Consider the following 26426-nt stretch of genomic DNA (forward strand, 5'->3'; position numbering starts at 1 on the left):
AACAGGCTAGCATTTTACGCCAGATGAATAATGACAACAAAGATGATTTTATGATTAAAGGTCACTCAGCATTAATGAATGATTAACAGCTAAGTCTTTGATATTGTTGGGATTTAACCCTGCTTTGACAGAAGCAACTCTCACCTAGACGATGTGTGCGTATAGAAAGAACTGCTGCCTCCTGCACTGCGGGAGATGTAAATTTCTGCTATTCTACTTCAGCACGTAAAATATTGATATAAACTCAAAGCTGGATGGATGTGTTTTCACCATTTGTTATAGTAACTATAATTCCTTATACCTCGAGGTGAGATAATTTACATTCTTTCTTTACATGGCTGTTTTGGCTCTCTACATCATGGAGCTGACGTATTTTCCATTCAAGCAGTGACAGATTCCTCTTGAATGATTGAGCGTTTGTGGAATTCACCTGCCCCCAGATGATCATATTTTGCACTTGGTGTTCCACATAACAGTCATTGTCAGTGGATTAGTCTCTCTGAATCTCTCTCTCGCTCCCTCTCTCTCTCTCTGACTCTCCCTCTCACTCTCTGCGGTTATTTACCATTCCACAGGGGGCCTTGCGTGACCCTCTTCATTGTTTTGTTTGGATGACTCTGAAGGACAATGGCAGTCTGGAGCCTTGGCCAGCACTCAGCATGTGTGAATCTGCATCTCTCCATTGGGAGTGCTGTCCTCCGATGTCAAGAGAGGTTATGTGATCTATGTGTGACTGAAGGGGGTTTCCACCACTGAGAGTCGGAGTCTCAAGGAGAGGGGTTTATATTGTGTGAATGCGCGTGTGTGCACGGGCACACGGCCGGTGGAATTTTATAGAACCAAGTGAGTTAAAACAACACATTGTGTCTGTTTAAATGTGAGCCCATGACTCTCGCTGCAGGGCTGTCATTCCCAAGTAACTTCACACTTGGAGGCTGCTGGTCGGACCAACAATCAGTTTTTTTACACGTTTGTACTGAGCAGTGGAGGGGTGCTGCTGTCACAACGAGTAAGTGAATGTCACATGGCCGGTGAATGATTCCGTTTGAGAGCTGGACCGCCTCCCATCAAACCTTTTTAACCATCAGCGCTTGAGCAACCCAAATCCCAGTCCCAGGTGCCGATGCTAGGCTGTACATTGAGGATCGAGTGACCCTGCTGTGTTATCGTTTTAGGCTCTCTGCTTGGCGAGACTGTGGGTCCCTGAGCAATTGGGCCCTTCTAGGACCGGTAAATTGGCTTCCATTTTAAAAGCAGATGGACTTGTCTAGCAGGGCCCCCTCTCCTCCTTGTGTGTGTGTGTGTGTGTGTGTGTGTGTGTGTGTGTGTGTGTGTGTGTAGGAGAAAGGTGAGTGTCTACAGTTAGTTGCTTTCACCCATCAGCAAGGATAATGATGTGATTACCCCAGGCTACTCCTGTCCACTCTCATCAGTGTTTAGGCTTCACGCTCACACATGCGTGCCCACACACACACACACACACACACACACGCACGAACATGTGCATAAACTGCTCTCATTTCATCCTACCTGTCCTTTTATTTAAATTAGGCCATTCTTTTTTCTTGTGAACTGGTAAAAACCCGAATTCAGACACAAATTCAGATCCACAAACAGGAAGTGAGTGTGTGTAATGAGACAGGAAGTGGAAGGAGGAGTCATTCTGGGTGTAGGCACAGGACAGCTGATTGGCCGATTGTCAGGTTGGTATAGCTATCAGAGGGAGCAGTCTTAAATGTAAAAGTGTTGTCAGTTGGAGGCGCAAGCAGCATCTCATTACCGAGCTCATATAGGCTGGTAAGCTTGCAGCTGAATGCTGGAGCCACTGAATGGAGGTATGGTCCATGCAAAGCCATCACTTAATTCGCTTTTATTATAACAGCAAAATGACAATAAAATTGACCATGACACTTAGAGCTTATTGAAGGAATACTCACTGTGTAGTTTTCAAACCTTGGCAAACCCACATTAATACATTTGGGGACACTAACAAATAACAGCCATTCATGCAAGTGTCAGCAGGAGCACAGCAGCACCCACGACTCTCTCAACATTCAATTTCTACTCACTGTTGTCTGTTGACCATGTGAAAGTGTTGTTAATTCAAATATATGGTACTTTTTGAGGCTGTAGCTTGTGTGTTGTATTGGATTATACAATATATTGTATTTTAAGGTATATTACTGTATATTTTGTCCTCTATCATGTTTCAAAATGGCAAGGAAAATTCTCCTCACAATACAAGGTGATACTTGTTTCAGGGCTAATTTGTGGCATTGTATTGTAAGTGTTCATGATGTAAGTGTCCACACCCTGTTGTGAATGGGTTTTGTGGTATTAGACAGTACAAATATTACATGATATGCTTGTAATGCATAGGTCTAGAATTACGATAATTTTCGGATCAGCAGAGGCACCACTTGGCAGTGATGTTGGCTTTGCATCCCTCAAGTCTGGTCTTCTCTCTCCATCTTTGTCAAACAGATAAGCACATGTAGCAGGAAGGTGAGCAAACAGCCGGTGCATTTGAGCCACATTTGCTTGGACAGAAACTGTAACAAAGCTTGTTGCACTCATCTGGCGAACACCTTGTGTGAATTTGGAAATTTCTCATTAACATTGAATTGAAGTTTGGAGCTGGGTTGCACCACGTACAAATAAAACCAGTCTTTGTTGTAAAGATAAATGCATTATTTTTGTCTTTGCCATTTGACTGTCCTCAGGAGCTTGTCATAGCAAATTAGTGTGAAATTCCCACAAATGAGTCAAAGAAAGTTGTGAAAAGATTCTTTTGCTGATTTTAAAATGGCCTGAAGGGAGGTTTTTTTGTGAAATGGTATCATGACCCTTCTAAAGAGCAACTGTTACCGGGATTTGCTTTCATTGTTAACTGAAGGATAGCAACATTCACTGTGACAACTGCATAACCAAGTGTAATAAAACCAAACAGACCACAGTTTTAAATGTCATTGGTTTCTCTTGAACATGCTTTTGGTCCACAGCTCTACGTTATTTTCCCCATATGTGTTTATTGACAAAGGGACATTGCATTTACAGTGTTTCAAGCAAGGTACAAAAGGGGTGTCCACAGTCAGTCAGGGGGAATGCTTGCAAAGTGTTGAAGCCACTGGAATTAGAAAGTGGGCACATGGAGTCGTGTCTTCATGAACTGCCCCTTTGAAGAGTGAAGCATATAAGTCAAGTATTCAAGAGTAAAAGCTCCAGGATTAACTGATGCCAGTTTGCTTTAGTGGGAGGTTTGTCATTTAACCATGACATAAAAAGATATTCTTCCTTGTGGTATATGCAAGGATATCATACAGTCTGCCAGAACGACCATCAACACTCGGATGACCAAGGAGCATAGAGAGAGAGTTCATATGCCACAACGCTATATTTTATGGGAACTGGAGGGATGCTGTAGCCAGCGTATGCTAAAAAGAGATGGTCTCAGTTTTTCCTCAAAGAGAAAGACAGGATAAACTCACTGCTTTTGACACAAACCAATTTTCTATTCAGATGTTATTGACCATGATTGTGCAGTTTGACATTTCTGTTCATTCCACAAAGTCCAACAAAGTGCCTTTTAACATTTGCAAACCATCCTGTAATTTTCATCCAGTTGTCTTTGGTTAAAAACAGTCCCCACACATTTTCCATGCTCTCTGCTGTGCAAATGTGGCATTTATCAGCGATCGTATCTGCCGTGTGACTCTTTTAATATAAATTTGCAGCCAGAACTACTGTTAAACACTTATGATAATTAGCAACATACATAAACAAAATGACATGTTCACACACTGGCCCCAGACCAGTGTCCCTAGATCCACGTCTGCGGCAGCCATTCATCTGTGCAGTACAGGCCTAGCTGTCTTTCTAGAAGAGATGACATGCCACTTTATATTTGTCTCCGACTTGGCAATGAAGGCGCCTCTGTGTTCCTGTTTGTGAATCAGGCTAAGGGGATTTTTAGGCCGCCACCTGATTCACATTGCTGTAATTGAGTTGTGGCCATAAGCACTACTGTGCCTGCCTGGGCCCCAGGTAATTCACACACCACAAAAGCACTGTTTTACTCCACTTTTCACATGATGTCTGGACCACAAATGTAGAGAGTGAGAAACTGAAATCTATTTGAAAAGGGCACTGAGATTACAGGGAGTATGAGAGTGAAGGAAGGAAAAAGAGTGTAAGAGTTTTCGTGTAGTGAAGCAGTTCTGTGCCAGAGAGGCTAGGGAGTCACTGAGTCTGCAGCACGTGGATAAGGACCACAAAGCTGCTGGTTTCAAATATCTTTTTCTCTCTTTCTTCCTCTCTCCTCAGAGCTTAGGAGCTGCAATCGATTCAAGGGGAGATTTCCTTGGCCAAGGACAGGGAGATTGACGTTTTTGGGGTAAGCCCGAATTTGTCGCTCCTGTCAACTCTGGGTAATTGGACTTCTCCACATTCCACACTAGTGTCTGTGGGTACCAGCACCAACACCATCTTGCTTTGTACACAACCACATTGTTCCTTGTCATGTGACTGCCATATTGCCTTTGTGGTCGTACCAAATGTGAAACTCATGATTCTTTTGTCAGTGTTTTTCCCAATGTCATACCTTCTGCTTTTCACCATCGCTGTTAAGGTCATTGTCTATGTACAGCGGAGATATTTTCAAACCTGTGGAGTCATTTTCACACACACGCACACAGACACGCACTCTGTTTAGAGGAGGTACTGTGTCTTGTGGCCTGCATGCCGCCAGTGGTAGGATCAAGTCTAATCCTGGGTCTGTTGCATCAGAGTTGGAGCTGGCAGCAGGGAGATTTGCTCTGTCATGTTCAAGCGACAAAGACCAAACAAAAACAGCCATTCATCATTAGAAACTGGCTCGAAGAACTGGGATCATCACGCTATGAATATAGACTGATTTACTGAGTCTGATTCATCTTCCTCGTCTTGGCTTCAAAACTTTGTGGCAGCAGACAGAATCGTAAGGTATTATTTATTTTATTCTGTCCTTTCCCTTTATTTCATTTCATGTTGCTTTGCCAGAATGTTGCCACCATATAGACTCGCAGGAAGGAGCTGAAATGGTTGGTCAAGTCCTCTTGACCGATCAGTCTCCAGGAATGTGGTTTTACACCTATAGTTTGTTTGCGCTGGTCCAAAGCAGTTGATGAGTAAGTGAACTTGGAGCATTTTCCCCTTTTGTTGGTTATTTTTCACATGGAAAAATCCAAGCAAATTAAAATGCAGCACGACAAATCATGTGAGAATGTGCTCTTCACTCATTGGGAAGAACAGTGAGCAAGAACATGAACAAAGGACAACTTACTGTGTTGCAGTAGTCCAGACCCAACCTCGATTCTTTCACTGATTAGTTGCAAGCAACTACTGAATTTGCTCATCAGCATCCCATGATGCAAAGCACACCTGGCTACTGGAGCCATTTCACTCAAACTTGCAGAATACACCTAGTCATTGGATTGGATTGAGGTCAGATCACAGTCCTGCCACAAACAAACCACTCCAGACTTGGTTTTGGGGCCAGACTTAGACCACCTCCTCACCTGGATTCAATTTAACTCAACCAAACAGGTTAGGTGTGAAAGCTCAGTTTGTTCTGTCCTATCTGATTTGGTCTCCTCCTGCCTGCACACACTTGTTTTCCTTTCCTGTCATGTCATTTCACGTCTTGTCCTGTCTTATCCTGTCCCATCTTTTCCATCCCTTCCGGGACCTGGGGAAAGGTGATCTCTTCCCCAAGGCGAACACCTTGGCTCACACCAGCCTCCAATTAAAAGCAAACAGAATGGTATGCGTACCAAGATGCCAGCCAATACCCAGAAGAATGTATACTCCTCTGACAAATCACCTCCTCCATTGGATGCCCACACAAGAGAGGGTGTGTGTTTTTGTGCACAAACACATATTCACACCCACAGAGGACGTCCATGTGTCGTAACTGATGATAACAAGTGGTCTGGCAGACAATTCCTGTTAGCAACAACTTTGGCATATGGGTAGCCTGATGGACAAGTCTAAGGCTGGCACTTTGGTCTTGCATACAAGAGAGTTCTTCTCTCTGCTTCTGTCACGCATTTGTTTTGTGGGTGAAAATTATCCCACTGTGTTGTCTCAGCTTTTGTGAGGTTAAAAACTGGCAAAGGACCCCAAAAAAACATGCAGCAACAAATGTAGGTCAGTCATCGATTCAGCTTGGCTCTCCTTTTAGTTGTTTAGAGGGCATAAAACCTTGGTCACTTCATCTGTTCATGATGAAATGACATACTTTCTGGAAATCATGCAATTATTCCATTAGCTGCTTCATTGCTGTTTTATTTTGTGAACTGGCAGAGGGTACATGCGGTACTTGTATGCAGTCATTTTCCGTTGCAGTCAGTTTCTTTCCCTCTCTTTCTTACTCTCTGTGTCTTGAAGGAGCAGGTTTGGGGTTCTCATCTCCACATAAAGCGGTATTTAACCCTCCTTTTCCCGTCATAATTTAGACCCAGTCTCATACATGGGTTGGGAAGCGGCCCCGCCAGTTGATGTGGAACACATGCCTTTAATGATTCACACTGTGTGTGCGGTAGGTCGTGGTGGCTGCCGAGCCCGCTGCCTCTCCCTCTGTCTAGAATTGGACTCCTGTGTTTTTTTTGTTGTTTTTTTTCAGTGTTGTTTTTTTTTTTTTTTTTTTTTCTCCGCTCCACACATGGAAACTTCAGGGAAGTTTAAATGTGTTGTTTATGCACAGTTGGTCCTGTATAATGGCACTTCTTATTCTTCCTCAAAGCTATAGAGAGTTGAATAATCAGCACTCTACACCTTTGTTGTTCAGCCAGACTTGGTCTTTTTTGTCTTGCCATAGTGCTACAGCAGCTATTGTACTCTTTATTTAGATTTCCCCTTGTTAGATTAAAACTGCCTCCCTTGTGTGGCTGTGCCAGTTTCTTCCAGAAACTCTAATGGCTCTTTTTTTGCTCTTTAAGTAAGATAAATCTGAGTATAGTGTGTGCAATTGTGTTGCACACTGGGGCTTTCCAACACTTTTACCTTCCGATTAACCAATTTGATCTGCCAGATTTACACAAACCCACAAATGTGGAGATTTATGGTTGAGTGAACTACTTCAAGCTGAGTTGGTATTTTGTGCTGATGAGCTCATTTATTGTAAGACATTTGAATAGTAAGTTATTGTGCAGCATTTTACTTCCTCACCATCAGCTAAATAGCAGAAGTGTGCTGCAAGTCCTGATGCTCATTTGATTTTTTTTTTGGCTGTGAGCTTACACTCCACCCACGAGAAAAACTGAGAATTATGACAGGACGTCATGAATCTCATTCAAGCAAATGCAACCAGTGCCTCTCCCCTGTGAATTCATCCACTCAGCCATTGGTTTACTTCTCATTGTGTGCGTAAAATGGGAGTTTCTGGCTTTACAGTCAAAGAGCAGTGAAATGTGCCAGCACGTGACAGGGAGTGGGCGCTGTCCCGCCATCCAAGCTGACATAAATGGCTTCCTGTTTTTGCTTTCACCCAGTTCCCTCAACCCCAGCCTACATCTTTCCATCCGCGCTTCCATCTTTTGTTCTTCCCCTTTTTTCTCTCTATCTTTTCCTCCGTCTTACCATCCTGGGTCCCACGCCCCTTTGTGTGGCCCTGTCTGACCTTTCCTTCCTCCACTCACTCACACATACGCACATCTCTCTGTCTCTGCCACACACACTGACTGGACAACGCACGTGCATGATTTGAAGACGCCTCATGTCCTTGACATAACTGCAAGTGAGCGGCTCTTTCCTTTTACACAGAGACAAACTTGTGGGTGGCCTCAGCACTGAGTATAGAGACTAACACACTTGCTGACCTTGCTCGATGCTTGAAGGGCTCATACCCAGTGGATGAGTCAAGAACTCGCGTGTATATGCCAGGCCGAGGCATTGTATTAATGCGCAAAAGTGATGCAGTCATTGTTTCACTGGCAGCAATGGATCATACTCTTGTTATGATTCGAGGAAATGTTTGTTGTCTTATTGGAAGTGAGACTGGTTAGCTCTTTTGCATTTGTGGGAGTAATTTAGATTTAGCTCTTTTCCCACAAGTGCTTGACTTAATGCCCATGAGTTTACCAATCCACTTTACTGTGTTTTTATGCGGTGGTGCTCAGTTTTTACAATACCCATAATCCAGAGTATAACAAAGTGCCACTCGTAAAGCATTCCTTTAATGAAACTTTGCCTTTGTGCAGTTTTATGTACTGTGTTTTGAGTAAATTGGTGTTAATCTGTTTGGGGTCATAAATTAAGCTTTCTGTTAGAACTTGTTTTATAAAGTTCGGTGCTCTCAACGCCGGTTTTGGAGTCAGTGCTTGAAGTGTGTGTGTGTGAGTGCTGAAATTGATGAAGAGACCTCCCTGGATATGAGTGTTGCTACAAAGCACCACCCGATACTGTATGCAGAAAACCCCAGCCACTCTAGGCGAGAGGGCGTAGCTAACAGTACTGAGTAGTCTGCAGTTCCTCTTTGGGGCGCCTCCTGACAGGAACTTGGCAGCAAGGAAACATAAACAAATTCCCTGTGGTGGGCTGGCAGGCTGGGCGGCGCGGTTCCCCCCTGTTACCATACATGCACAGCGCAGCGCAGCTCAGCTCAGCTCAGGCTAGCCCGCTCAGCTCAGCACCCACAAGCTGTGAGAAATGGATCTTAAAGGGACAGGTGCCGCCAGCGTTCCTTAAAGGGGCACAGACCCACTCCGTATCTGCAGTCTGTTTTTCTTGTAGTCGTCACAGTTGCGTACGCCGACATGTTTGCTTTCCACTGTATTGTTTCAGACTGACAGTGATGTGTGTTACTTCTGGTGCACTGACCTCTCTGAGGTTTCCAACAACGCTGCCTGGGGGAGGGAAACTGCTGCCAGGGGTCCCAAAATGGCTGTTTGTGCTGAGGTAGCAAGAAACTGTAGTGATGATGATGCAATGATGGAGGTTGGGGAGATAGGAGGGAGGACTTGCAATCCAGTATAGAGGAGAAAGAGGGTGTGGTGGGCCCATCAGTCATAATACACACATGCACATGCTCACACATACTTGTGCAGGATTGCCACAACCAAAACATACTGAAACATACATGGTTGCGCACACACGCATATTTATACATACAGTACGTGTGAGTATGTGTGCACGCAGTGACTCACATGCCTGCAGTTTTCTCTTTCTCGCTCCTTCTTTCTCTCTCCCTCTACAAACACAGTGGTGTATTGTGCAGCCTGACCTGGTCCCTGTCCAAAGGCAAAGAGAACCCAGATTGCTGAAACAGAGGGCCCACTACTAACAGGCCAGCCAGGCTGTAGTTGTTATAGCCTGCTGTAGCCTTCCAAACCAATGGGGACTGTTAGCTGAGCCCAGACACTGTGTGTGTATCTGTGTGTGTGTGTGTGTGTGTGTGGACGCACACGTGCACGCTCTTTTTGATCAGCCACAGAAGGGTTTTTTTGGACAGTACTTGCAGGAGCCGACATGGCACCTCAGTGTAATTTCATAAGCACTGGTAAAGGCATTTGCCTGACTTTTAATAGTCCTTCGTCTCCGCAGCATCATCCAAATGTACTATTTTCAACCATCCTTAAATGGCGGCGCTGGTGGAGATGGGCCGCAGAAAAGAGGGCGATGGCGAGTAGGAGGAGGAGACCCTCCTCTTCCTCCTCCAATTCTTACTAGGAGGATTAAATTTAAATCTCTTTTTCATTTTTTTTCCTGGAGTGGTGACGAAAGCAAGAGCCAGCTCACAGTCCGCCTCACTGGTTTCAGTTGCCTGCCTGACTGGCTCATTTTTGTGTACTTTCATGTGATTAGCACCTATATGAGTATGGTACAGTGACAAAGTATAGTGCTTTAACAGGCTGGGCTTAAGATTGTTTTTTTTGTTTTGTTTTTTTTTTTGACGATGGACGTCAACTGAGTGCCTGCCCACAAGTCATTGCAGCTGCACTGGACCACGGGTAAACCTTTATGCAGTCTGCATAAATCTTTGCAGACACCTCAACCGCATGTAAAACTGGAAGTGGTGCGGGATTATGTCACTGCCAGACATTTTGTGCAAGTAACAATGCTGTTGTTTCCCAATCTGTGTGTGTGCGTTTGTGTGTGAGTGTGTTTATGTGGGAGAGAGAATAGAACAGTCAGTGCTCTCACTGTGAGCAGTGGAGGGTGAGAGGGGTGACACTTAGTTAGTTCGTTAGTTAGACTTTATTGTTGCTGCAGGGAAATTCTTTTTCACAGCACTTTACATCACAGGGAAAATCAACATTACGCTTTACACACATCATCACACAACAGTGACAGACAGAAAAACATGAAGAGCAACACACAACAACGACAGGCAAAACAACATGAAAACAAAACTCATAGCTCCTTCAGCGAGTTACGCGGCTTGACAGGAAGTCTCAGGATCCACTGACAGAGCACAGCACAGGCAGCTCTGGTGACACTGCAGTGCACAGGAGGAAGACATGGCACCAAAAGTAAGTTAGAGAGACAGAAAGAAGCTTCCCCCACAGGAAGATTATAGATGAGGACACTGAAAATGGGAGATTAAGAGAAGGAGGTGAGGATGAGCACTCCTGGCGTGGTACCAGGTCTCCTGGGATACTATTAGCTGGTGTGTGTGTGTGTGTGTGTGTGCATGTGAGGGAGCAAGTGCATTTAAGGTACGTTACATTCTCCATTTAACTCAGTGTGCAAGGATCTTCTTAATGCACGTACCTGGCCACGTTTCCTTTGTCTGTATGTGTGTTGCAGCACTCACGTGGACTAAAACCTCCCACCAATGAGGTAAAGAAGACAGCATCAAGGGCCCAGATGTATCTGCCCCCCAGACCTCCTCTCCCAGGTCCCAATAGGCACATCTCTGTAATGGCCCCTTATCGATCTTGAGGCCTACTTGTCCACACTCAATGCCCATCGATCGGCACCTCGCAAAGAGTCTCAGAGGGCTGCTTCACATCCTGTGGCTGGCTGTGTGTGTGGTGTGTGCATGCGTGTAAAACAGCGGTTGCTTATATTTTAAGAAAGAAACCTGTGTCTGCATGCCTGCGCCTTCACACATATGTATACCTCTTTGTGTGTTTGTGTGTGTGCGTGTGTAGGATTGTGCATTCGTGCCAACCTCCCTGTTCCCCATTAATGTAGCCGGAAACCTTCACTGAAATGATCCTGTTGCACCATGAAGTGATGGCCTTATTCTCATTAAACCATGAGCGATGCAGGCCTCCATGTCTAAAACCTTGCAGCGTAAAGACATAAACACCCAACATAAAAAGACTCGCTCAGCCACTCCGCAGTCTCCCACAAGAGAGACAAGACAGAAAAAGAAGAAAAGACTCCCTCGCCTCCCATGTAAAAAAAAAAAAAAAGGCCTGATTAATCAGTCAAGCCACATGAAAACTTTGCTTGTTATTGTTGCTGCTTGATTTATTGAAGGCCTGGATCTGGGTCAAGCATCCCCCCTTCTCTCTCTCTCTCTTCTCTCTTCCTTCTTTCTTACCCTTCCTTCTTTCTTACCCTCTCTTTTTTTCTACCTAAATAAGGGCCCACCCCCCACGTCTCTTCCCTTTGTCTCTCATCTGGTTTTCTGTTTTTGTTAAAGGACAGTTGATTAATGGTGCCACAGACAAAGCCTGCAGTCTGCTCTCAGCCCGGGCTCAGATAGGTCTCCACTCTAGGTAAACCAGAACACATGTGCTCTGGACAGCCACTGGGAACCCCTGAGGAGAGGGAATGGGAAAGAGAGAAGAAATTAACGACAGTAGTCGCTGATGTATTATATGCTGTGATATAGGGTCCTTCCTGCACTGGAAAATGTGCAGCAAAAGTAAGAGGAGAAAGCCTGAAGGAGTTGTGTAGAATATGTACAGAGCTGGGCTGACATGCTCAGGGTGTGGCCTTTTACACCGTTTGTGTGTAACTAAGATTTACTTGCACCATCCTAGCCTCTATGTGTTCATTATAGTATGAAGTTATCCTTCTGCTCGGGCTCAGCTTCACCTCTCACAGTGTGAAATTGCACATATTTACTGATTTTAATGTAACAAAGAGACATTTCAACACCTGAGTATTGTTTCTTGCCTGCAGGCTCCTCTGCAATGAATACAGTGCCATTGAGAGTCTTGTAGAAGAGAATTGCCTTATCGAATGATAAAGGAACTTATTACTGTGACTGCCGTGAGAGCTTTATTGTCAATTGTCTTCATAATGGCAGGCCTTGACACTCATGTCATACGTTATGGCTGCACACTGCTGTGTTTGTGTATTTATATTTGTATGGCTTGACGTGGTCTAATTGGCTGTGCTTGCTGCCTGAGGTAAACATGTCTTCTTAGGAATTGTTACCCAGAAGGTATATTGGTTAATAACAATAAAGTGTTCAGTTATACTATATCGAACTAACCTATTGAATCATTCCACTCTCCTTCAATTTAGAAGCAGACACCTTCATCCAGCTATGAGCCCATATAGAGAGGAGATAATATTGATTGTGTTATTTGAGCAGAGATTATAAATGCTGAACTGTCCCTTATGATGTCTTTTGCTCTTGAGTGTGTATGTTATACCTGTATGTAGACCACCCGAGATGTTGCCACAGTGATTTGCTCGGTGTTTATGCTGCATTCACGCAATGTCCATGAAACGGGAAGAACAGAAAAGCCTCTTGTCATTTGGCTTTGTCAGTGTTCATGCTCGCTGCTCTTGCAGTGTGATGTATTTGGAGCAATTTGTTGACAAGTGAAACCAGATACAAACATTTCAAGCTTTCCTTTTGACCGAGCTTGGTGGCTGGTGGCTTTGAAAGCATTGAAGCCGTTTTTCATAGTTTTGTTGGCGCTTCTGTAGTTGTTTTCACCAAGTGTGAGAAATCATCACTGTTATAAGCCTTTTCCCTCTCAACTGGCTTTTTGTTACATGAACTGCGCTACTGCCCAACCTACAGTGCATGAGCCAAGGCAAGCAGGGATTGAATGTTGTTTTGGAGGCAGAGAGATCTACGATGAGTCTAGCTGGTCAGCAAGGTTACCATCCAACAGCAACACCACCAGCGCTTTGCAAAACTGTGCACACCCAGAGAAACGATGGAGCTCTCCTGAAGAGTCTGTCGCAGTCATCCTCTGCGTCTCACCCAGACAATATGTGCCTGCCAGCTTCCTGTCTTTGCCAGCTCACACACAGGGATGATCCTGAAGCCCTCCTCTGGGTGTATGAGGGATTAGGAGTGGCATGCGGACTGCCGGAAGAGGAGGCAGGCAGAGAGCAGCCAAGCAGTGACTGTAGCCCTGGAGCAATGCTGCTTTACTAGCAAAAAACTATTCTCTATCTCCTCCATCCTGTCCTCTGTCCCATTGACCTACACATGTTTAGTACAGCTGTATATTGAAGGCAGATATTAGACAGCTTGGTTATCACTGTGTAAAGCATTGCTTCTGATTGAGAGGGGCTGTTCTATAGAACCATAAGAAGGTACACTTTGGGCTTAGTGTAATTCTTGATCCGTGAGATAGATTCACGGATCAACCTGGGACATTGATGGAGGTGTTTCGTACGTCACAACAGTGTCTAAGTTGCAGTATTCACATAATACTAGTGAGTTATGGTAGTATACTAGAGAGAAGGAGAAAACAACACGGAAAACTGTCTCCTGTAGTTCAAATCCCTGAATGTTTGACACAGATCTGCACGATTGTAAAAGGCTGATGAGGAGATGCACTGGGGACTGTTCACAATAGGCAGGGTGCTGGGACTCTCTGTGTACTGGGACTGAGGTGGGTGTGTTCCTTTTCCAGAAGAAAAGGGGGCTGCATTTCTGGCAGGCCTCTAGCAGTCCAGGAGTGGAAGTGCATTTGTGAACTTTCCCTTTCTAGCTCTGCACGTGAAGCATGGGCTGAACCATAGCGCTTGCTTAAGTTTCCTTCCCAGGACCAACATCAGGAAACAGAGAAAAACTGTGTCTCATGCTCCAGCTACGCTGTAATAAACCTGTGGTCAAAAAGTCAGCTGAGGCTCCACTGATGGTAGAAACCAGCTGAGATGAAATGTGTGCAACACATTCTTTTTCCTCTTTTTTAGTAGTTCTCCTTTATGTGCACTCGAAGCTGCATGTATGATCATTTTATGTATAAAAAATGTCAAAATACGTGATTTAAATAAAACCTATTTTAGACTAACATCAGACTTTTAGGGAGATGCTGAAAGAAAAGCCCTGCCACTGAAATTGAACAGTTTTAGTCCAGACATAACAGTGAATGAATCAAATCTTTTCCACTAAATCATTACTGCTGATAAACTCAATTCCCGCTGAAGGCAGCTTGAAATGTCCAGGCAGCGGCAGAGTAATTATACTTCAGTTTGGCTGATCCATACAGTGATGAGGCTGAAATCATACACATCAGAAAAGCAGCTAGAAATACCACCCATTAGGCTATTATGGGATAGATGATTGCACTCATTTTTTCACCTGCAAAATTACTATTGTATGAATGTGTATCTAAGTGGGTGAATGCAGACTTGTGTTGTAAAACTCTTTAAGTGGTCATCAGACTAGAAAGGTTCTATATAAATACAGTCCATTTACTACGCGTTGTGCAATATACGTCACCCTCCTCTCACACACAAACACACATACACAGAGATGGAGGGAGAGGGACACAGAGCTCACAGAAAAGCTTATTTTCCTGAGTTGTGCTAAAATGGCACATCAGTCTAACAATACACAAACACATCAGCAGCAGATCAAATATGCTACTTAGACTACGACATCCACAGTGAGCGAGAGCATGAAACAGTAGCTGAGGCCACACAAAGTCAGCAGTTTCCAAATCAACCCTATTATGAAGAATGCACTTAAACTCCCTGCTGACATTTCCGAAGGGGCACAGTCCACTGGTTTTTGTTTGAAAGTTGTTATCCTACGCACCTGCAATCTCTTTAGTCCAGGGACATCTGAAAACAACTTTCTTAACAAATTCTGCTTGATGATTTTCAACTGGAAAAATTAACGGCAACAGCTCAACTGCCAGAGTTAAGCTTCCCAGCTAACATTAGATTAATAGCATTAAGATATCCACTATGTATAAAAACAATAACATTAGCTCAAACTAGCGGATGCCTCATTAAGAGGCGTAGGTCCAGAGCTGCAGTGGCTCTCCGGCTCTGCAGCACCATGTTTCTCCCAGAGGCTACTCGCATGAATGCCACCAGGTGGGATGGTTGGCTGCATAAAGTCTAGACCCCTAAGTATAGGTGTCTTGCCCCTTGTTGACACTATAACCTGCTGCGGGGCCTCAGGACTTTAGTACAAACAAGCATGGTTGTCTCCTCAGATGAGTATGGAGCCAAGTGGCTCATCTTCACTTCATTAGACCGAGCGCCTCTTAATAATTCATGTCCCGCTTTCCCTGGAAGCAAAACGAAAGGCTCAGCTGTGCCTGTCTGTCCGTATTCCTCGTCACCGGACATTTAAGCCTTTTCCCATTTTGGACTGCGAGTTATTTACTCACTTACCCCCCACTCCCTACCCTGCAATGTGCACCTGCCTGGATGAGCAGATGATGCCATAGTACCAGAGGCAGAGGTAGAGCAGTTTTGACATATATATATATATTTATTTTTATTTTTTTTTTAAAGCTTGTTTTTCGCTGTCATTGGCTTTCTGCTCCGTTGTTACTCAAAGATGATGTGTACCCTGTACCCAATGTACTCGTTCTCCCTCCTGCCATCCCCAGGGAGTGCCTGTTCTCTTTATATTTTCGTGTTGTTTTGCCTGTTTTTTCTCCCTGCTCATCATCTCTTGTTGCACTCTGGTGTCAGATTTAGTTATGTATGCACCCCATGTGTTTGATCCCCCCCTGCACTCCTGTGTTGTGTACATTGCATAACCACCCGCTGCTAACCCTAGAAGTGTACCTCAGCTGCCTCCATCTTTCTCTTGCTCTCTCACACACCCTCATTCCTCTTTTTTTCTGACACCCCCATCTTCCTCTTGCTTCTTTGGCAGCAATCCAGGTCATCACTCCTATCCTTCCCCCTCCATCCCCCTTCCCTCCCCTTCCTTCAATCCCAAACCTTGAAAGTTGGACTGGTCGGGCTCCCTGCCTCTCTTACTCTCTCTGTGTATTTGTGTTTTTTTCCTCACTCCCTTCTTGCCGTCGTTGTTCCACTCCTTTTACCTTGCTCTTCCTTTATTTCCTATCTCCCCTCTCTACTCCTCTCCCTCTCCCTGCCTCCTGCTCTCCACTCTCCCAGTGGTCTCATTAGGCATGAAGCAAGCTGCCTGGTGTGTGTGTGTGTCTGTGTGTGTGTGTGTGTGTGTGTGTGTGTGTGTGTGTGCGCATTCTCTTAGGCAAAGTCTCACTTGACTGAGCATGCCACTTGCACTAGCGGGGGCCTGGGCTCCATTATTACCACAAAGCTGTCACAAACAGTATATAAAGTAGCCTCCTGTTGCTGAGTTGTGGGTGAACACAGGGTACTCTCTTAACAACAGGAGCTACCACTGTTCTGCCTTCCCTATACTATAGGCTCGCTACTGTTGCCATGGTTGTAGGAATCAGTGTGCACCTACACAGTCAGACACACGTAACCTGGCTATAATTTTGCCAGCACCATCTCTTGACACTCAAACCCCATACCAAACATCTGTCTCCTATCTAGAATGACACCCCACCTATGTGGTCCGACCTGTGGGATGTCTGATGCTCCTCTGTCTTCTTTTCTATTGAGTGAGTGTTTTTGTGTGTGTGTGTGTGTGTGTGTGTGTGTGTGTGTGTGTGTGTGTGTGTGTGTGTTTGCACCACTGTTTTGCTAGTGTCTAGTTACAGGGATGGGGCCGTGTGCAGGAATGGGCCTCTCTGCTGCCTCGCTGGCAGGCCTGACCCCAGCAGGTCAACGTCCATTACCACATGAAACCTAAATGTCAAGCACGGCCCCCTGCTATAGCCATTTGTCTTTCTCTGTGGGTCAGTCGGCCTGAACATTCAGAAACGCACGCAAACATACTCACCTGCTCTTACTTCTGACATGCACAGACATCCTCCACAACAAGGATGTGCCCCTTACTGCAATGATTCCCAGAAATATGGTGTATTTGAAAACATTTAGCATGTGTCCCTGCATAAAAGGATGAATAAATAATAACTTTGCTCGTCATGAATACCAGGAATTTGTTTCCTCCAGCAACTTATCAGTGCCATTGACTGACTGGCAGCCTGACTGGACCCAGCTGTTGGCCAACAGTTGTTTAGCTTTAGCTTATCTGTGAGTGGATTGACTAACCTTTGGTGTCGATAATGGCCACAGACTCCGCGGACAGACACAGAAAGCAGTGTACTGTAGATGTGGTGCTCTTTTTCACTTTGAAAAATGCAGTCAACTTCAACTGTAGCTGTTTTCTCTGCTTTTGACAGTTAAATGAGCTTTGACAGAGTGCAGCAAACTGTACAAAAATGAAGGAAGTGGTTGAAGCTTCAAGGACAGAAAAGAACGATTTTCTTTCGTCACGAGCTCTTGGTGGATTTGTGACAAGGTCACATCGTGATTCAGTCACTACTCAAACATCTGTTGCCTTGTAGGTGATTAAGAATGGAAAACATCTTGAAAACCTGAATGCCACCTGATTTTTCCCTCTCTCCACCTAATGCGCAATGTCCTTTTCACATCTCGCTCCACCAGTCGAAATGGAAAAAAGCTTTTTTTCCATCATCTGTTAAACAACCTCAGTCTCTGTATACAATGATGAGCCCTAACAGCCATTATCAGAAAGCACACGGCCAACTCCATCACTTGTTCTCCACATTACGGAGCAACAGCCATCCATTTTAACAGATAACGGTCATGAAAGCTTGTGGAAGCTACAGTGAACATCCGCACATACGCATACACATATATAAACACACGACTTGTTTACAGGAAGCTGTCAGCCATGTGTCCTTATGATAAATAAACAGGGAAGCGTCCCTTTTTAATGATGGCGTATACAGGCCTGCACGCTGAATATTGATGGAAAGATTGAAAGCATTCTCAAGGGCCTTTCCAACATGACGTATGGCTCTCGCTCTGTATTTTTCTCTCCTGCCCTTCATTTTTAGCCCTCCCCACCTCCCTCCCACCCCTCTCAGCTCTCCTTTTATTTATCTTAGGCAGCGCCTTGTGGAGCGGTTTGCAGACGTGAGAGATGCCATAAACACATTTATCAAGTGGGGCTGCCAATAGGGAAAACATCAGGAGTGTGAATGAAAAGAATGTGATAATAAATGCAGAGAGAGTAACGTAGCAGTGCAAGCTGAGTTCCTTGGGGATAGCAGAGGGCATCCGCAAAGTTTCGTGCCAGTAGGGAACAGGTCGCTTCTGAGTTTTTGACAAAACCCTAAGCACAGTAGCTCGTCGCCCGCTGGCAGTGGCAGCGGCGGAATACCACAACAACAATGCCACCTGCATTAGCAGTCTGCCCGTGCAGTGCAGAAGATACCGCGCTCCTCGCTTTGATAAATGTTTCATTGTTTATGCTGTCTCCGTCTCGCTTTCTTCTCTGTCTCTCCTTCTCTCTCCTCCTCTCCATCCTACATGTACAGTGGTGAGTGTGTTCAGAGACTGGCGAGCTTTTTACCGAGTGTTGTTTCAGCGTTAGTCGAGCGTTTGATGTCTGTCTCAGTTGTTGTTCATCGGCCTCCCTGGGCTGAGATCACAGGCAGCATTTATTAATTTGCAGGTTCAGGCTCTCAGCTGAGGGACTGCTACCAGCAGGTCCTCTGCATGTCTTTCTTTTCTTTTCTTTTTCTTTTCTTTTCTTTTCCACTTAAAAACTATATGCTGCCCCCTTTTTTAACTATTAGCAATTGGCCTACTTTCTGAATCTAAAGTTAGCTGCACTCAAGGCAAAGGAGTGAGTTGATCGTTTTGCCTGTAAAAGGGGGGGCAGTGGGGGTGGGGGAGGGTCAGAGTGTTATCTGTGCGCCACAAAGACACAGGCTTAATTGATGCATGCTGGTGTCACTGTGCTGATTGCTGGCTTTTTTGCCTTGTTGGCTTTTTTAAGATGCTATTTAACCCCATTATCTGATTAGCTGTATGTGTGGAGGGTTAGGGACTATTTTTGTGTGTGTGTGAGAGAGTCCTAGTTGCCTCACAAAGATGAAGAGCTCTCTCTTTACTTAAGGGGGATGGGGTTTGACAGTACTGTAGCACCCCCACCCACCCCCCATCCTTCTATCGAAGCCCCCCCTGCCTCACCCACCATCCCCCCACTGCTGATAAATGTGTTTTTCTTAAAGGAAGGAGGTGGTTGGTTGAGAGGAGTCTCTTTTAATGTAGCTTTTTTTTTTTACTCTGTGTGTGTGCGTGCGTGTGTGTGCATGTGTGTGTGTGCATGCGGCTTGCTAATGCAGTGCAGGGCCGTGCTGCGGGGCTACAGGCAGGCAGACTCGGAGGCAGGCCTGCAACCTCGACCCCAGCATCATTTGTTTGGACGAGGGCCGTCAGCGCCTGTCGCGCGGCCCATGATGAAGTGTCAGTCGGTAATTGTCCCTGCGAAGCATCCACATCTCAGGGGGTGATGGGGAAGGGAGGGAAGATGGGGGAGGCAGGGAGCTGACAGAGAGAGAAATGACACCCTGGGCTCCTCCTATTCTCTCTCTCTCTCTCTCTCTCTCTCTCTCTCTCTCCCCTTTTCACTCCCCCTTTCCCTCTAGTTTTTCTTCCCAGTCTTCCTACAGCTGCACCTCATGTGAAGGTCTGCTGTGTGCCTGGCCTGGACCAGTAGCTCCCATGGAGTTTCAGCTGGGGCCCAGTTGTAACATAATGTGTGTTTGTGCATCTACTGTACATTTGTGTGTATGAAGGACAGAGTGCCTCTGCCTCTGAGTGGACTGTATGCGTAAACCTTATGTGTTTTTCTTCCTCTACTATCCATCAACCACTCTTCCTCCTCATTCAGCCCTCTATTTTTTCTTTCTCATACTCCCCACATCCTAATTATCTCTTGTGCCTTGTACTTAAAATAGGCTATTTATTATGTTAAGAGTCCTCTTGAAACCTCTTTGGTCAAAACAGTGGCTGCCTCCATTTGCCTGATCATCTTGAAAATACATGTATATTTTTTCAGCCTTGGTTGTTTTGGTAATTAGATTTAACGCAAGGCTTATATTGATCGAATTATATCTTTATGTAATGAAAAGCTTTTACAGGACGCACAGCAGCTATTTATAGTGCGATCCATAATGTGATGTCGTACGGCAGGGGCCCTAATGCACATCGCCCGGGCTCCTGTGCATAAATCGCCAGCGTAGGTATGAAGTCAGAGCCCAATATAAGTAGCTCCATGATGGAGGAGTGGAGGGGTTGAAAAGATAGATAAGAGGGGTGAAAAGAGCGATGGAGAAGAGGGAGGGATTAAAGAACAGAAAAAGTATCAGGTGAAAGAGAGAAGAAGAGGGGGGAAATGTGGAAAACAGCATGGAGGAGAGGGGACCAATGCAGAGAAGAAGAATAGAAGATGAATACTGAAAGGTGGGAAGGACAGGAAAGAGATGCAGAACGAGACAAGCAGCCAAGAGAGACGAGGATATGAAGGAAACCACCTTGAGATATGAGTCCTATACCTCCAGTTTCCTCATTCCTCCATAAGACCCTCCCCTCCTCACTATCACCACCTCTATGATGATGGACTGAAAACTGTAATGCATGCACATCAGCGACAGGATTCCTTATAGAGGAAGAGTGGAGATGAGGAAGGAAGAATGAATTAAAGAACAATGACAGGAAAGAAGGGAGGACAGAAGAATGACGGGTGAAATATGGGATGGAAGCAAGAGAAGAAGAGTTAAAAAATGATGTCATATAACAGACCAGGAGATGGAGACTCCATTATTTTGCCGAGTGGCTCCCTATGACACCCCAAGGACAGCAGGGGAATTAGGAGGGGGCAGATGGGAGGCCTCCAAGTCCTTGTCCCACTGTCTGTCTGTCTGTCTGTCTGTCTATCTGTCTGTTGGTTGGTTGGTTGGCTGCAGGTGGAACACAGTCTGCCCCTCCTGTCGTCTATATGAGCCCCTCTCCCTCTTTCTTTCACACACACACACACACACACACACACACACACACACACACACACACACACACACACACACACACAGTCTCTCTTTCTCTTTAATGGGGCACTGGCCTGGGGCGCTAAACCAGCTCCCTCCAGAGCAACACACACACAGCATGCGCACACACTGATCCCACATTACAGACACTCCTGGATGCCCTTGCACATGCCGTGATACACACACACACACACACACACACACACACACACACACACACACAGAAAAGAGAGGCAAGGGAAACCACAGCCCCCCAAATTATGCCCCAGTCTGTGAGATGATGAATCTGGTTGGTGATTAGTTAGCTGAGGAAGGAGGCACACTGCTTAGGCCCTTTAATGGGCTATAATTTGGAAGATAACTGTATTGTCCTATCTCTCCTGACATTTAAATCTAATCAGACCCTGCTGCTTAGCACTGTGGTCCAAGACGAGGGAGCCTGGGAGGGATGAAAGGCTGCTAGCAGAGAGGAATTGGCCCATAGTGGGGCATTCTTCCCTCTGGGCTGAGGCTAAGCAATTAGAAAACAAGGCTCAGGCACACACATTATTTCCTGCATTTCTTTTTCATTTATTTTTGTTTAACTGACAGTCAGTTTACAAAGCCTTCAATACAGCCACAGAATAGCATGCAGCTACAGATTCATACAAAAGTCACTTCCCCTTACACACACACGCACACACACACTTGCCCACATACACACAAACATCACTAGGGAGACTCTCCAAGGCCTCTCTTCTGCTCCTTATTACCACAGATGAGATGCTCAGTTTGATTAACACTTCTCTTTCATCCTCTTCATTAGCACAGGAAAGCCACTGCAGCAGCCGCGGCCCATGAAAAGAGGGCATGAATTAGAATCCACTTACTCCATAGACTGCCACTAATTCCACACAATGGCGGTTAATGGTGGGAAGTAATAGGAAAAGGGTGTTTCTAATTGTTTCTTTGGATGGTGCAGTGCACGCTGCAGCAGCTGTTTCTCTACAGCAAACCAGGCCGCTCAAAGAGCCTGAGCAAAGGCCAACGCCAGCGTTGGAGGACCCGCACCACTCCCCTCGAAAGCGCTCATGAGCAATACATGCGCGTGGACGAGCCAATTTCCTCTGGCGAAGCGCTTTGCCGAGTGGAGGAGCTGGGCCCCAGTCAATGAGAACCACCTGGTGCTGAGGGAAGTGATTAGGGTTGGCACCATAGAGAGCGAAGAGTTGTTTTGTTAAAGAGGATTGAGATGCTGGGGGCGGGGGTTGGAGGGGGTTCACCCGAGTTTGGTTTGTTGGAGAAATATTGACGTGAGGTTTTTGTCAGAGCGAGATCTGAGACACAATGTTGTTTTGTTGGTACCCAATTAGAGGGAATTATTTTGGTTAGAGCATGTGTTTTGGGGTTTTGACGCTGGTGCTGATTGCCAAGCGGGTTGGAGCACGGGACATGCCATGACAGTGGGGTTGCGGGTTCAGCTCCCACACAGACTACGTACATACCGACTTAGAAGTCAAAATAGTTGACGGAGTGGCTAACCATGGAGAAGATGAACACTTTGTCTGCATTGACGGGAATTGTATTGAAACCACAAAAATTTGTCTGTAAATGCACAGAGGATTGCTGCAGCGGGGCCCACCCATACTACAAACGGACTCTTTGAATGAAAGTCCCCTCAAATGGCATTCATTGTTTTTCTTTTGTTAGAGAACACCACTGTGACATTAATTTGCAAGAGTCATCTTGAATATATTAGTATGTACAGTGTAAACCGGTTCTGGCAAGGTGGTCCCAAAGGACTCCAGGGTACAGACATTCAAGGCCAAAAGCCCCATTTGTGGATATTTACTTGAAGGAATCTCAATCAACCTTGTTTGCCAGCTATCATTCCTACAGAGAAGCTCTGATCAAAAGATGTTCCTTCTTAAGGGAATGACTTGCCTAACAGGTTTAGGATTCCTATTTATTACAATTCGGGTCTTTTTCATCGTTTAACGCTGTTTTCACCCAATTAGTTGCAGAGATGTAGGAACACAAGCAGACAGATGATTGATATAAAGAAGCCAAAACTGTAATGGGTATTTATAAAGGACAGTTTGGGGATTAATTTCACCATTTGCCTTTGTTTTCTGCTCCGGCTAACCTGGAGGTTTGTTTTAAAACTCTGTAATTGTCTGACTGCTCATGTTTTTAGCCCCGTCTGACTTGTTTTTAGTGATGTGGCTGCATTCCCAGATCTCAGCAGTCAAACTTTGTGAGTACAGTGTTATTATTACCCATTACCCATTGCAGCCAAAACTATGAAAATAAGAGACCCGCACTGGAATTATCCTAAATTAAAATTAAATTAAATAATACATGATTGTGGCGCTCCTCACTGTCTTGGAGGCAACCCCCCAGAGCTCAACCTCTGCGGCGAGCCACAGCAGCATTCATCTGAAGGCTTGCTCACTTTGATGTTTATTTAATTTATTTGACCTTTTAAATTAACCAGGCATGTCAGATTCGTCTCTGCTGGTCGCAGCGGGCTCGCCCTGCGTGTGTGTGTTGTGGTCAAAAGGTCCAGTATTTGGTTGTAGAGAAGTGTCACCCTGTGTATGTGTGTGTGTGTGTGTGTGTGTGTGTGTGTGTGTGTGTTTGTGTATGTGTGCCTTCCCACAGGGGTTGTCACGGTTGAGTGAATGTTGGCTCGCAGACAGTAGAGCTGATCGCATTTGATGATGGAAATGCATACCAGAGAGGATTGTGTGTGTGTGTTTATGTGTTTGGGTATGTGTGTATATGTGTGTATGCAAAGGCAGAGCGATGGCAGGCAGACCAAGGAGGTCGTGACACTCCTGGTTGTATGTCTTTTAGGCATTAATCTCTCTGTCTGTGCTTGTTTGTCTGATCATTTCTGCTGAATTCACCTTTCTTCCGCCACTACATTCATATCCTCATTGCTCATTTTCCCCTATTCACCTGCTCTTTCTCGTCATTTCACATTTCCTTTAGGAGATCTACGTATAGTCATCATTCCTCTCTTCATTATGGCCGACTGGTCTGTCCTGCCTCTGCCTAGTGTCCTCATTCTCTCTCTCTCTCTCTCTCTGTTTCTCTCTTAATCTCCCTTCATCTCTCTTCATCTCTTCATCCCTCCCCAGTCTGGATCGTGGCATTTAGGCCTCTAATTGAGCTGGCGTCACTTGAATACCTCATAAAGCAGGAACAGCAGAGAATCCTGTCATTGTTTTCTGTGCCCTGCACAGAGAGTGGGCAGGGCTACTGTGCGTGTGTGTGTGTGTGTGTGTGTGTGTGTGTGTGTGTGTGTGTGTGTGTGTGTGTGTGTGTGTGTGTGTGTGTGAGAGAGAGAGAGAGAGAGAGAGGGAGGGGAGAGAGTTTTAAAGAGAACAATATAAAGGATACAAGATCTAGCAGTTTTATGAATGTGCACAGCATATTTATTTGTATTTTGCTTGTTTGTGCTGTGGCTTGTTGTAAAGGACAAGATACCCAAAATAATCATCATAAATACATTAATAAGACATTTCAAAGCAATGCTGCAGAAGATTTTCAAATGTCTGTTCAGACAGAACTGTGAAACACTCTGTGTTTTCAGCCTCTCCCACGTGAGGATTTGCTGGTTTTCTCTGTGTAATTATGACCTGAATGTCTTCAGGTTGGACAAATAAGATGTTTGGAGGTTTCACCTTGAACTCTGGGAAATCGGGACGGACAGTTTTGCTATTCTCTGACATTTTATGACCTCAACAACTGATCAGTTCATAGAAAACAAAGCTGTTAGTTGCAGTTCGACATGTGCGATTTGCTGTTTCGCCATGATTGAGTCAGCTCATAGCCAGCTCATTTAAGCTTACACCCAGTCTCTCAAAAGTCTTTCCTTTGGACAGTTCAAGTAACGTGTTTCACATTTTCATCTGCAAAACCTGATTACATTTTTTTGTCAGCTGACACACCATCCCCACCCCCACTCCCAAAAACTGAAATGAAGCAATAGCCTGCTCCTTTTCCAAAATGTGTTTGACAGCTACTTCAGCTCTCCACTAACAAATCCCAGCACACACTTGCGCACACACATGCACAAATACCTTGGAACAAATCCCTGGCTAGCTGCACAGTGCTGCAGAGGTACTGATCAATCAGGGTGAGGTTGTGTGGTCTGCTTTTTTGATGCAGCCCATAGTTGTAATCTTCACCTTTCACTTTCTAGGCCCTGGGGCAGAGTGTGTGTGTTTGTGTGTGTGTGTGTGTGTGTGTGTGTTAGAGAGAGAGAGAGAAGTTGCTGTACTTGGGACTCTCAATCTTTCAATGAGTTTGCTTTTCCAGGTGAGAGGCAGAAAGAAAGAGTGTGTGAGTGAGAGAGGAAGATGGAGAGAGAGAAATGGTCTAAGTTCTCGAGTTGCAAACGGAAAGAGGACCCGCTGCAGGATGCCCTCCAGGCAACTAATGTAGCTAACACACACACACACACACACACACACACACACACACACACACACACACACAGAAAAAAATTGATGGAAAAAAATGAAATATGAAACAGTGGCAGCACACATCAGCACATACAGTAAGAGATAGAGAGCCCACGCACATACACACTGACATGTACACCGAACTCTGTGTGTGTGTGTGTGTGTGTGTGTGTGTGTGGGTGTGTGTGTGTGTGTGTGTGTGTGTGTGTATACATGTCTTTGTTCTGTCTGGCTGTCCTCTTGGCACGTAAATCATAATGGATCTCATTATCCAGCTGGGCTGGCTTGGTGGGGCCTGTCTGTCGGGAGATGATAGCTGGATGGCTGAGGTTGCCACCATGTACACACACACACACACACACACACACACACACACACACACACACACACACTCAGCTTTATTCATGTATGCATGTTATGTTGCTGGCATAGCTGCTGTAGGAGCGTATATGTTTCATTCTCCCTTGTATAACATCAACAGCAGGACAGACATCTACACACACATGCGCACACACATGTTTGCAGCCCATCCAGACACAATGGACATTAGTGGCTCAGCTTGCCGTCAGACAGAAAGGGAAGTGATGCAGAGCAGAGGGAGGGACGGATGAAAAATGGAACTTATCCTCTTACTCCCTCTCTCTTGTCATCTCCCCTCTCTGCTCCCTCCCTCCCTCCCTCCCTCCCTTTATTTCTTTCTTTCTTCCGTCCTCCCCATCTCTTATCTGTCACTTGTTTGGAGGACACCGGCAGATGCTGGTTTGTCCCTCGAGGTGAGCGGGGCTTGTGCTGCCATCTTTTTCCTCCTTATCACAGCGCAGTCTCCCACATAGGACACAAGCAGATCATGAATCAC

The 26426-nt window shown here is 45.3% G+C and overlaps 1 protein-coding gene across 6 annotated transcripts in view; it reads left to right on the forward strand.

Annotated features, from left to right (window-relative positions):
- Nucleotides 1–26426, forward strand: part of raraa (retinoic acid receptor, alpha a) — a 137755-nt gene that overhangs the window by 14169 nt on the left and 97160 nt on the right. For 4 of the 6 annotated variants that reach the window (XM_076759800.1, XM_076759804.1, XM_076759801.1 and 1 more), the window contains exon 2: nt 4324–4393. The exons of the other annotated variants lie outside the window; for them this stretch is intronic. The gene's annotated coding sequence lies outside the window, so the exon portion shown is untranslated. The remainder of the gene's footprint in view (nt 1–4323; nt 4394–26426) is intronic. 6 annotated transcript variants of the gene reach the window in all.

Source organism: Chaetodon auriga, chromosome 20 (assembly GCF_051107435.1).
Source record: "Chaetodon auriga isolate fChaAug3 chromosome 20, fChaAug3.hap1, whole genome shotgun sequence".
Lineage (NCBI taxonomy): Eukaryota > Metazoa > Chordata > Actinopteri > Chaetodontiformes > Chaetodontidae > Chaetodon > Chaetodon auriga.